Raw genomic sequence first — 14169 nt, forward strand, 5'->3', positions numbered from 1 at the left:
TTACTTTATAACGTTGTTTACTGTTTAAGACTGACTATTTCACCTAGATAACCTAGGTAACTCAATCTTAATCTTGAGCTAACTATGAACTCCTGTTTATTCGAGTTTGCTCTTAGATTTGCATAGTTGAGGGTTGGCTCAACAACGTCGGCTCAATAAGACTCCCATTTCAAGGGTAAGACCGGATAGATAGCTGGGGACATAGGGTGCAAGACGGAGTTCACGCCTACCCAATTTAGGGATAGGAGAAACGTTGTTCTCTCAAGTACTAATCTTGAACAAGGGGCCCCACCCTCTCACTGGGCTGAGAGAGTTTGGTTTGGTGATTGGATCACAAACCAGTTGTTCATTAGAGGATCAGTAGGGACTTGAGGAATAAGACGTAATCTCGGGGGTAAAACAGATATTTGACCCAATCGTTATTACGAACAACCTGTGAAGGGTCGACTGCTGATTATGGTTAAATCATGTGGACATAATATATCTGGGAGTGCAATTATGAGCTTAGTGGAGTGACCCATTAGTTAACGAATGTGGATTAATTTGGTCTAATGAGTTTAGCCAATTAATCTCGGATCGTTGGAGCCCATGATCTGTAGTCGCGAGGTCCCCCTATTAACTCGTAACCGACTAGCTCTAGAATAGCGTGATAAGCTAATTTGAAACGTTCAAATTAGAATTAGGGAATTAGTAATTATATGAGATATAATTATGTTTAATTTTAGAATTAAACAGAATAGGAGAATTTATATATTTAAATATGATTTAAATATATAAAGATGGATATGTGTTAAAATTAATTTAATATTTGATATTAAATTAATTAAGTTTTATTTAATAATTAATTTATGAAATTAATTAATTTTTCATTTTAAAAATCAAATAGATTTTTTAAATCAAAATTTGATTTTTAGATAAAATTGAAAAATAAAAAGAAAACAAAAACACAAAATGGAAAAATGGTTTTTTCCATTATCCATCACTTAACTAGCTCACACATATGCAATATATTTGCCTTGTCTTCTCTAAGCATGAGCTGCAACTCATGCAACTCTTCTCTTTGCATGTTGATCTACATTATCATGAAGAGATTGGAGTGAAAATCGGGCATGCAATTTACAGAATTTTGAGAGAAAATTCGGTTTGAAGAAAGGTTCTTCAACAAAGGTTGCTGAATTCAAGCTTGTTTTGAGTCCCACAACTCAATCTAGAGCACCAAGAGAATAGTGGGGAAGATCTTGAGGTAGTCTACAACAAGATATGGAGAAGATTGCAGTTAGGGAAGGGGCTTTGAAGAAGTTCTACAAAAGGTATGTCTTGAAACCCATTTTTCTGCAGAAACATGCTTTATATTATGCCAAAATTAGTGAATTTGAATGCTTAGATGAACCTTGTGCTTCCGCTGCCGTTGATACAATCCTACATCCTTTTGGTATATTTGATCTAACAACACAATATATTTAATATTTATTTGAATTTTGTAGGAATAAATTAGGATATATTTCATAAGTGAATGAATAAGACAATTTGTATAATATAAGTTTGGAAAATAAAAGAGGAAGGAATTGGTATCGTTTACCTCTTCGTTGTACACGGTAGAGTCAAGGAGCTAAACGAAAAAAAATGTATTGATCGTTTACCTCTTCGTTGTACATGATAGAGTCAGGAAGCTAAGCGATAGAGTCAATCGTTTACCTCTTCGTTGTACACGATGGAGTCTGGGAGCTAAACGATAATGAGAGTATTGAGTCATTTACCTCTTCATTGTATACGATAGGATTAGAAATACTAAACGATAGAAAGGGAATTGTATCACTTGCCTCTTCGTATTCAACGATAGCTTTGGAAAGGTGCAACCTGCCCAATTTATACACTGTTTCTTATTTTAGGGATACAAAAGAATTAAAAAATTATTTAAAGAATGACTAATGGTATGAGGACACATGGTCCAATACATGTTTATTATTACCCAATCCTAACAGAATTTTGGAGCACTAAGGGAATACTGACTCACCTCAGTGACATGGCTTAAGCTAATGTGTTTTATTGACTCTTCCTTCGTAGCTAATGTGAGAGTCTCAAACAATATATCCTTCTACATACCAAACAATGTATGTAATATATATTTACATTTTCCATTATATTTGTAAATACACCAAAAAATAAAACATGATATAAACATGTATATTTACATTTACATTCTCCATATATTTGATATATACTTAATATCTAAATGGAGAGGTGATTGATTTTAGTTAGGAATATTGAAGAAAATAAACAAATTTTCTTAAAATGAATAAGACATGAATTTGAAATATCATGCATTAAATAAATATCGACCAAAATTAATAAATAACAAAAACAAAGTCAATATTGAAAATGATATTATAAGAAAATAATTAAATATTTCGAAAATTTCGAAATAATGGTGAAATAGTTAAATTTAAAGTTTAACGATCATAACAAAATAATTCAAAATCTATGACATTTATGAAATAAATGGTGTACAAATGATTTTCATGCAAAAATCTCAAGTTCAAGAATTTAGTTAAAGATTTCAACCCATCAGTTATTTTAATTTTTTTAAAATATATACTTGAATATCTATTGTATACAAAATTGTAAGTTTATAAATTTATTAGACAATTTAAGAGCTATTTTTTTAGTCAAACTTAAATTTTCAGGAATTTAACCTACAAATTAAATTTCATCATAAAAAAAGAAATATAATAGCATACAACCATTTGGTATTTGATTTTTAGTTTTTGAAAGTTAAGCCCATAAATATCGTTTCAACTTCTAAATCTATTACTTTTATCAATGTTTTTTTTTCTAAAAAAAAAAAAAAAAAAAAACCAAGGCAACTTCTTTTATTTTTGGGCAAATATCAATTTATACTCCTTACGTTGTATCAATTTAAACTCTTAATTTTCTAAATTGTATCAAAATAAACTTCAAACTAATAGTTATAACAATTTTAACCCTAAACTTTTATTAATGTGTCGATATAAATCTTGAACTTTTATAATTGTATCTATTTAAACCCTCCATTATGTTTTATTTAGAAAAACTTATGAAACTTCATGATTTAAATTGGTATATTTATGAAACCTCAAAGTTTAAATTGATACACTTGAAAATTTAGGGTTTAAATTGATACAACTATTAGTTTGGGGTTTAAACTGATACAACTCCCCAAAATTAAAGATTTAGATTAATACAATCCTCAAAGTTTAGGGTCTAAATTGATATAATTATTAATTTGGGGTTTGAATTGATACAACCCAAAGTTCATGAATATAAACTGACATTGAGTTGTTATTAGATATAAGAAAATGGATCAACTTATTTATAAATATAGTAAAATGTCACAGTCTATCTAATGATAAATACTTGATATTTACCCTTTATTTTATTTTATATTTTAAAGAAAATTATTTTAAATAACAAAACTACTAAAAATATTTTTAAAAATATAATAAAATGTCATATCGATATTTATTAGGACAATGACATTTTAATATATTTGTAAATATTTTGTATCATTTTACTATAATTGAAAATAATCCTTATTTATTTATTATTATTATTATTTTGAAATTTGGTAAGAATTCAACATTTGGCTTATTTTTCCCTCGTTTCGCAGGTGTGAGCAGGAACCATCGGCAAAGCCGCTTGGCGATTGCACCGAACAGTCTTCTATCGCTGGTTCAGTTATCGTTACTCTGTATGTCCATGGAAGAATTTCAGACGAAATGCAGTAAGTTTCAAGTATTAGCTATGGAGTTTTTTTTTAGTTTCACAACACATTGATCGCCGCCCGCTGTTCGGAACTCTCTATCTCGTCATGTACTCTCTCGATTCCTATGTTCTTATTCCTTGTTTGTTCGTATATGTTACAAATTGAATGTAATTTTTCATTCTGCTGCTAAGAACACTACAGCAATGTTGATTCACTTTTCTTGTGATTTCCAATTGTTATCACCAAATTTGCCATTAGAGAATGAATGAATCTAAACACAAATCTGGACTTAGTATTCGCAGCCGTTTGTTAGCTTCTACTTCCAACTGATTTACAATTTTCCCAATTTTTCTGTTACACACGTTTTGGTTAAACGAAATGGTGTGGAACGTTTTCCTGATAATCGATTCTGTGAATCAGAGGCGTGTAGCTTCTGCTAGGGAAGGATTGGTTGGTTGATCATATGGTTTGGAATTTTGGCTGAAACAGGAGCGATTGGTGCAGTACAGGTGCGTTGGGATCCCATAATAATGCACATAAATTTTTTCTCCTTATTTAATACAAAAGTTTTCGTTCCTGTGATTATTTTATTCTTGCATTTCCATTGCTCTGCATCTATCTGGACTCGTCTGTGTGATTTCTTCTTTTGTAAGTTGGTAACAAACAATTCTTTATGTGCTCATGCTGTCATTAGAAATACCAATGGTCTATCGTGGAATGCAATTGGAGATCCGCATACATAGCATATTCTCTCCATCTTGATTTTAATATATTTCCATTTTTTTTCATCTGAGCTTCTGCTTTATGATTTACATTTTCTCGATTGAAATAGACATATCATTAACCTCTCCGCTTCAAAAAAGAAAAAGCAAAAAGGACAGAAAAGAAAGATATGGACAAGGAGAAGTTTCTCTCTTTTTCTCTAGTTGTGGCATTAGCATTACATCCTCACGACCTAAAGTTCCCATGCCAGATGTCGAAGTTTAAAACAATGAGCTGAAGATGACCTAACTGATGAATAGTTAGTTTACAATATTTTTATAAAGCGAATTTTCCTAATTGCAAAAATAACAAATAAATTAATGATTAAAATTCTTCCAAAAGGAGTACTTGTTATGATATATTTTTTTAAAAATTATGAAGGTTTCATTTTAAAATACTACCTTAAGAACAGACCAAAAACATTAGAATCCTGCTTGTGCCTGCTAACACAAGTATCTATCCTGTCAATGAATGGGACATAAATAAATGAATTTACTGGCCCCTCTTTTGAGATCAATGATCTTCTTTAGTGTTAGGAGTACGACTAAAATCCCACATTAACCAGATAAGGGAAGATCATGAACATATAAGTGAAGACAACTATCTCAAATGGTATCAGGTTTTTTGAGTGATTTCAAAAGCAAAGTCTTGAGGGCTTATGCCCAATATCACACCAATGTGGAGATATGTGAAGAGTTTTTGTCCTTAAATGGTGAATTTGAACTCTATTGGATAGGCAGCAAAAGTTCTATATGGGCTAAATAAGGAAAGGATCATGAGGTATGAGATCTTTTGGGTGGTTCCAAAAGCAAAGCTGTGAAAGGCTTATGAAGTGGACTATCATTTCATTGTGGAGATATGTAGAGAGTATTGTCTTTTAACATTTAGTATTTACAAATGATCAAACATTAATATATTTGATAATAATCTGGTTGATGGGCGCCTTTGGTAAATCTGTAGCTTGTGGTCTAAAGGAAACTTCTGTTTGTATAGCTAAAATTGTTAATAATGGATCCAGGGAACATTTGATTGCCAAGAGTTGCAGTTGGCAATGTCCACACACAGATATGTTGTCAAAGGAAGTTGTTTTTATTTATTTCTTTATTTTATATATGATATACATAGATTTTAACATATAGTAGTTTTAATTACATATGGAACAAGGATGTGGAATGAAAGTAGCCATTTGGAAAAATATCTAGAAAATAATATAAAGAAAAACTAGCATCTGTAAATATTATTTAAATAACAAGATAATATTAAGGCACGTATATGCTGAAAACGTGATTAAATTTCATTTTTCATACTTCATTGGTTGATTCACTCATTGTTTTCTCGAGAGTATTGAACCACTTATTGTTAAGAATAGGTTAGAGACATATATTTCTAATGGTCCCACATTAGATCTCCTTCTAAAGACTGAAGCTGATTATTAAATAAAATTTTGAAGGGCATGCAATTTGAAGTGATTTTGTTTCTAACCATCATGGGTTGATTTAGTAGTAATAAAAGGTTGGAGTTTGATAAAAGGCTAAGAGGTAATGGGTTCAATCCATGGTGGTCACTTACCTAGGATTTAATATCCTACAAGCTTCCTTGACACTAAATGTTGTAGGGTCAGTAGTTGTCCTCTGAGATTAGTCAAGGTGTGAGTTGGTCTTCACTACTCCTAGATAATTTAAAAAAATATATATATAAAAAGAAGAAGACGAAGAAGAAGTGCTTTTGTTTCCATGTACAAAGTAGAGCTTCTTTTCTCTCTTCACCCCTCCCCATTTTTTTTTTCCTTGAATAATCCTGATGCTAGAAGCTGTACTTGATGCTCGATAGGATGCAAACTTTCTGTTATGTATATATTTCTTGTGAAAGTATGCCTTTACTTCTGCCTTACTAGTGATTGAGACTGTAATAGTTGGTTTTAGTTTTGTTGTGAAGAAGATCCTGCCTTATCCAGCAAGATTAGATTTGATTGTTCTATATCTGTTGAATTGATTCTGTGTGAACTTTAAACTAAATTTTGGCAATGGATTGTCGTAAAGATGTAAGCTTTTTCTCCAATGTCTAAACTAAGCTAGAATATTCTGAAAAACAAATGCTGAAACGTTTATGATATGCAGACATGGTGTTTTTTACATATTCCTCAATGTCATTAGTTATATATAAAATTCTTTGTGTATAATTAACTGAACGATTATTCTTATTTCTGAGATTGCTTCTAATTACTTTATTTATACGATATCAGAATAAAACATTTCCATATGCTTCAGAATTCAGGCCTTTTGGACGTATCTGGATACTTGAAATCTAATAAAGGAAAAGTGGTGTAGAGAAGCTTTTTGGCTATTAAGCAGTGGCCATTAAGCTTATTTTATTGTGATTCTCTTGCACTACATGTTTTTCCTTCACTATGAAATATAAGTTCCGGATTAAGCAATCTTTTTAGTTTATTGAATACTTTATTTGGGGGGGGTCCCATCATATGGGCTAGCACTTTGCTGTTCTTATCTTCAGAAAGCAACATTTACATCTTGTGACGACTATTTCTTACTGTATTTTACATTACATGAAGGTAGAGGATCTTGATAGATGAAAGTAAATATAATATAATATCATCTAATAGAGGACACCTTGTTATTAGTATTAGGGTGCCAATCAGGCAAATCTACCTTGGTACTAGTGGAAAGAGGTTTCATGGGAAGAAAGTAACAGGTAACAGCCAGGGGGGTGGTCCGCGACTGGGGTTAGTGGATATAAGAAAGATTAGGATAAGGATATTATTCTAATCTAAAAGTTAGCCAGCATTCCGAATTATGCCGGCTTTATTTTTCTGTTGCAGGACGAAAGTCTTCAAGAAGAGTCTACTAAAGAATTTGTTTTGTAGAACAAAGACAATTTGCTTTAGCACTTGTGTTCTAAACAAATCATTTCTTTGATTCCTGCTAGTCCAGTTCTAATTGGTGGTCTTTGTCCCAAATTTTTAATCACCAGCCTGGGAAAACCACAGGTCATATAGCACGCCAGCGAATATGGGAGTAAGTGGGGGGGGGTTTTATATTCCCTGCTTTGAGCAAAGTAGAATCGTCATCCTCCCAAATTGAAAGATCTCTTTTTATTATTGAACCCAAGTAGAGGAAGCCACGCGTCTTGTTTGGCACATCCAAGTTTGTACATATTGGGGACTCTTTTGTTTCTTCCAATATGATATGCAGTGTGGATTATAGGCCCCAATAATGGGGGATGCTTTGCGGATGGACTGCGGAGGATTAAAATATATTGGGTGCTCATGTCGGCGAGACTCTTCTTTTTGCTGAATTATCTAATTACTCATTACTCATTAGTGGGGTGGGGTAAAAAGAAAGCACTGCCACAGGGCCTTCGTACGGGATGATGTATTATGTGTTGGCCGGGGTGTCATCAAATGGTGACATAATCATTTAGATTGGACGGTTATTAGTGAATTTGTTCTTGTAAAATTCTGATCAACATAGAATTGATGGTTAAAGGTGTTCTCATGAAATTTCGTATTGGAATATGGAGCTCAATTAGATTTGTCACTTTAGCGTAGATAATTGGTTAAGGATTTGATGGTTATTAGTGAATTTATCCTTGTAAAATAATGAATCGAACAAAATTGACGGTTATTTGGATTTGTCATAGAATCTCATATTTGGGATAGGGAGTTCAATTGGATTTGTTACTTTAGCACAAGTAGTCAGCTAAGGCGTAAGGCCTGGAGATTTACTTAGTGTGCTATTATTTATCAGCTTTGGCATGAGGGTAGTAAGCATATCTATGGTACTACATTGAGTCCTTCATGGGTGATTAGTCTAACTGTTCGGTCTAAGGTTCTTATTTGTTGTTCCAAGTGGCGTGGGGCTTGGACTCAAATGGCCTGTTGTCCTCAGAACTTCTTTCCTCGAGTCATGTGTGCTTTATTACTTGTTCTCATGCTTTTATGTTGTTTTTTTGTACTTTGACCTCGAGTTGTGATTTTGAGGTCTACCTCTCTTTTTAGCAATTCAATACTTAGAAAAAATAATAATAATACTGACTGGAAATATCTCTTATGGTTTTCTTCTCTCACTAGTATTGAATCGTGCAGTAATGGATGTCATAGTTATTTCAACAAATGGGTCGCTGTTATATATGTCCCCCCCTCTTTTTATTATTTTTGTTTTTATACGATAATGACTATTATTATTGGTTTGTGGTATGCAGCTTTGTGAATCTAATTTGGTCAGCCCCGTTGCCCATTTCAGGTGAAAGTGTAAAGTTGATTTTGGCATTTTGGACATTTCGATCGATTATTGGTCATATTCCCTCATTTTCATGTCGATATCTTCCTACTAATGTCGAATCCTTTCTTTTTCAATAGATAAAAAATCATTAGAGCAGCCGCCGGCCTTTTATGTCAGGCAACTATACACCAATTCATGCGCACAAAGGTATGAAACCTAGGCATTTCTTTATTTATATATTTAATTTAATTTAATTTATTAGGATATACAGAAAGGTTCATTTCTGAGAAGAAATGTACTGAAAGGTTCTCCCACTATCGATGATGATTAGTTTCATTATTGTTATGAAAAATTAATCTCAACAAAACCAATTTTGGGCATTAATGGGCCGTTTGAACACTAATTTTTTTTTATAAACAACTCAACTTCACTGTGAAACACTATTATATTTTACACATTTATCGAGTAACTTCATCTTCCGTTCTTAATTTACATTTCATAATTATCAAGAAACTTCATCTTACAATTCTGCACCCTAAACACAAACTTACTAACTCTAATATATTAATTCCAGACTTATTAACTCCACTCGGTAGGTTAAATGCCCCTTAAAATTGTTTGGGGTGAGGGAACTTGATTGTTTTCTCTTTTCCTTTTCAGAATGTAACATCATAATTGTTAGATAGAGGATTGAACCTTCAAGGTATAGGAATATTATTTATTAGTGATATATAATTAAATTTACCTTTGTCCATAAGCTTAAGTTTTTGTGTCAATCGATGATTTAAGATGATATCAGAGTAGGTTGCTTCAAGATGTCCTAGGTTCAAGCCCATGCAATGTTATTTCCTTTCATTTAATATTGATTTCCACTTGTTGGATCCTCTTCATATTTCAAGCCCATAATTCGGGAATGTTAGTGATACATAATTAAATTTACCTTTACCCATCAGCTTAAACTTTTGGGTTTTTTTTTTTTTTTTTGTTAAATTTTTACAATATATAAGGGATTATCCTCTAATCTTAAAGTTTATAGTATATATTTGATGTTTATTGAGCTATGCTCATTATGGCCGAAAATGTTATTAGTGTGTTCCATCGTTGAGTCATTCTCAATTTGGGACATTGATTTTTCTCTCCAAAGGATGGGCTTTTTCTTTCCGGCTAAAATTGGAAAGACTACTGGGTTTACAAAATAAACTGACTGAAAATAAAATGGAGGAAATAATTAATATTTGCGGATGTTTTAAAAGTTGACAGGAAAAAGAAGAAGAGAAGAGGAAAAAAAAAAAAAAAAAAAAACTAAACTAAACAGGGGAGAAAAGGCTCATTCCGATGTGTAGCTTTACAGCCTGTTCTTTCACTTTGTTTTTAACGCATGAATAATTTTCATGTTTATCCCAAACAAATATAATAATAACCTGTTTCATCGTTTGAATTATATATTTGGTTGAATTACAAAACTTTCATATTTGTGTTTATGAAAAGTAAGTGTATGAGACTCATAAGTCTTGAACTATTAAATTTATATTTAGTTAGTTCATATTAAAAAGTAATAAGTCCAAACATTTTCATTTTTTTGTCCATAAGTTCCTGAAAGTTCAATTTTGTGTATAATAAATCACTTGTCTATTTAATAATTTTTTAAAGTTCACAAACTTGCGAACAATAGATTAAAAGTTTCGGAGTCTATTAGTTATAAAATTAAACTACATATCTAATTTGTTAATTTTTAAAAATTTTTAGCATTTAAAGATCTATTAGATATAAAATTGAAAGTTATGTTACATATTTTGAAATTTTAAAGACTTTTTAGATATAAAATTGATAGTTATGGACCTTTTAGCTACAAATTTGAAAATCTAGACATTACGGGAGCGTTTGGTGTGCAAGTTTGGAATCTTAAACTTGAGAATGTTAAGTCTAGATTAGGTTGGGAGGTTTAGGTAACTTGGGTTTAAGAAACTATATTTGGAGTTTTGGTTTTGGAAATCTGGATTTAAGAAGTTTGTGTTTAGAGTGCAATAAGTAACCTGGGAATGAAATACAAATTTATAAATATTTAGTTTGTGAAATATATTTTTTTTGTATTTAATCATCCATTAGATTTTATATTAGTTTAAATTTGTTATCTTAATTAGTTTAATATAGTTAACTTTAAAATAAATTTAAAAAATTTCGAAGAATATTTTTTAAAAAAAAAAAATTAAAATAGAGATTTTGACTAAAATCATAATTTTATTTAATCTATTGTTTTAATAATTTGATATTTTAATCTTATTAGATTTTGAAATAAAATTTCACAGACTTTTGTCGCTTTAACTAATTTAAAAATGATAAATTTTTTTACCATAATAAGTTGACTTAAAATTGAAATAAACTAATATTTTAATATTAAATTCAATGATTAAAAACTATATATTTCTTACCAAATTCATTTGAGGAATAAAAAATCATAAATTTTGAGTTTTAGTTTTTATTTGGTTGTTAATTTTGAGTTTTAGTTTTTATTTGATCGCTAAGTTGTTTTAAACATTTTAAATTTTAGAAAAATATCTTTCAAAAATTAATTTTTAATTAAACACTTTTGATAAAAATCATTAAAATAAAAAAAAACATACATGTATTGCAATTCTTTCTTAAAAGTGTTTTTATATACAAATTTGTTTAGTTTGTTATATACTAAGAGTATTTTTATTAATGTTTTTCAAGGTTGGTTGGGTTCCCAGAGGTTGGTCGATGGTAATCGGAGTTGGTCAATGACGACTAGAGGTTGGCTGACGTGGTCACTAAGGTGGCAGCCAGAGTTGGCCGGTGGCGGTCGCCGAGGTGGTGGCCGGAGTTGGCCAATGACGATCGTAGAAGGTGGCGAGCAGAGTGTTGGGTTGTATGTTCTAAAACTCGCAGTTTGTAATGTTAACATTTTTCTATTATTAATAAAGATGTTATTGACATTTATTCAATAACACTGTTGTTGGATAGGCAAATTGTACCTGTATAAACTGAATCTAATAAACTAAGATTCATGACTATTACATGAATATTTGAACTTTATGTAGAGACAGATCAAGTTAGAGTAAATAGCTAAAATGGTCTATAGTATATGAATAAGGTTGGTGTAACACTATTGGATGCGACTCACTTTGTAGATAGTACAAACGATATGATCCTAAATCATTCATTGGAGACATGCGAGTGGGGACAAGTAGGGACGTCTTATGCAATGAGTTTGTATAAGATCAGATCAATAAATAAGTTACTTTTACTTTATAACGTTGTTTAACTAATTATTTCAAATCAATGACCTAGGTAATTCAACCTGAATTTTGAGCTAACTATGAATTCCTATTTATTTGGGATTATCCTTGGATTTGCATAGCAACAATGTCGGTTCAATAAGTCTCCTATTTCAGGGGTAAGACCGGTAAATAGTCAGGGACATAGGATGCAAGATGGAATTCACTCCTACTCGATTTAATGATAGTAGAGAGGTTGTTCTCTTAAGTACTGATTCCAGGTCTTGAACAAGGGGCACTTTCTCATTGATCAAAGAGGGACTCGGTTTAGTGATTGGATCATAAACCAATTGTTCTTTAGAGGATTAGTGGGACTTAAGGAGCAAGATGTAATTTTAGGGGTAAAACAACATTTGACTCACCTGTTATTACGAACAACCTGTGAAGAGTCGACTTACTAATTATGATTAAATCAAGTGGATAGAAATATAGAAGAGTGCAACCATTGAACCATAGTGGTATGTCTTTGTGGTTAACGAATATTGATTAATTCAGATTAAAGAGTTTAACCGATTAATCTCAAATCGTTGGAGCTCATGATCTATAGGGCGATAAGGTCTCTCTACTAGCTCGTAAAATATTACACATTGGATTAGAATATTGAGTGAATTTGAAGTATTCAAATTCAATTTAGGATTTTAATTTGAAGTGTTCAATTTCAATTTATTGTTTGTACAATTTTATTTGATATAATTAACGTTTAATTTTGTTGAAACTAAACATAATTAGAGAGTTCAAAATATTTAAATATTGATTTAAATATTGAAAACATGAATAGGGATTCATGTTTGAATTAGCTGTTTAATTAATTTAATATTTCATATTAAATTATTAATGGATAAATTAATTAATTGAATTTGTTTAATTAATTATTTAAATTAAATTATTTCAAAACTAAGAATTTTGGAAATTGAATTTGAAAGTTGAGAATTTAAAATGGTCTTAAATTATCATAGTGGAATTATCCAACATTTGATGGATTAATCTTAATTTCAACACCTAGCCCACTATATTAATGTCATTTGAAGTGTCAAATGGCTGAAGGACTTAATGCTTGCATGTTTATGTTAAATAAATACTTCAATTTTCAAAATTGAACTTGTCCTTGCATGCTAAATTTTTGAAAATTCTGAGAATTTGTGAAATTCTCTCAAACTCTCTCGGCTGAGAATAGTAGAGAAGACTCTCGTGGTGATCTATTAAGGATTTGAAGGTTAAATTCGTAGAGTACAATAAGGATCAAGATGGAATCTACAAAGGTATACATACTTGAAACCTTTTTACTTGAAAACGGTTTTTGCATGTTTTAAATTCAAATTAAGTGTAATTAGATTGCTTAATGATTTTATTTGCTTCCGCTTTATGTATGTTTATTCTATCAATAGGTATCAGAGCATGATTTAAACACTCAATTAATGTTAATTTGAGTTTGGTGGGTGAATTTCTAGCAATGCATGTTTGATGACTGATATGATTTTTAATTCAACTTTGGCATTAGAATTCTCTTTGATTCAATTGTTAAATTTATAATTGGCTCTTGGTTGATGAGCCTTAATGTATGTGCAAGGGTCTGTAATTTTATTGCAATCAATAGAGTTGAAAATAGGCTGTAATTGAAAATTGAAGCAAGTTCAACTGGAAAATCTGGAGAAGAAGCCACTGTCAGGCAGTGTCGCGACGATGCCCAGATAGCGTTGCAATGCTGTTCTTCATGAAATCGAGGCGTTGCAATGCTGGGATGGAGCGTTACGACACTGCTCATCCTAGCCCAGAATTGCTCGTGTCCATGAATTGGTTCGCGGGAGCGGTCCGGTTCGATAGCTCGGTGGCCTAGGGTCCGGTTCAACTCTCAATGGACCAGTTTAGACTTCTTTGAAGCTTTGGAAGGCCGGTTCGAGTGATTCGAGTCAGTTCAAGCGGTCCAGAGGCAACTTCAAGTTGTCTTTTATTTAATTTTGTTATAAAATTGTTTAGTGCTTGCTTAGGATGCCAAAGTTGATCCATATCAGTGTTGTTTAAATATTTTATGCATGTGATGTATGTTATATTTAAATTAAACATGTATGTGCATATTGTATGTCATGTAGATTTAAAATCCTAACATAGGAAAGCATGTTTCATGCATTGATAT

General features: G+C 31.3%; 1 long non-coding RNA gene across 2 annotated transcripts; it reads left to right on the forward strand.

Moving 5' to 3' along the window:
- Nucleotides 1-3616: 3616 nt before the first annotated feature.
- Nucleotides 3617-11764, forward strand: LOC120082023. 2 transcript variants are annotated; one of them, XR_005483026.1, is made up of 5 exons: nucleotides 3617-3849; nucleotides 4163-4251; nucleotides 8723-8763; nucleotides 8880-8949; nucleotides 11455-11764. It is a non-coding gene; the product is annotated as an uncharacterized LOC120082023 (long non-coding RNA). The 2 variants fall into 2 exon arrangements; XR_005483025.1 differs by having other exon boundaries at nucleotides 3617-3760.
- Nucleotides 11765-14169: the final 2405 nt, after the last annotated feature.

Source organism: Benincasa hispida, chromosome 7, assembly GCF_009727055.1.
Source record: "Benincasa hispida cultivar B227 chromosome 7, ASM972705v1, whole genome shotgun sequence".
Classification (NCBI taxonomy): domain Eukaryota; kingdom Viridiplantae; phylum Streptophyta; class Magnoliopsida; order Cucurbitales; family Cucurbitaceae; genus Benincasa; species Benincasa hispida.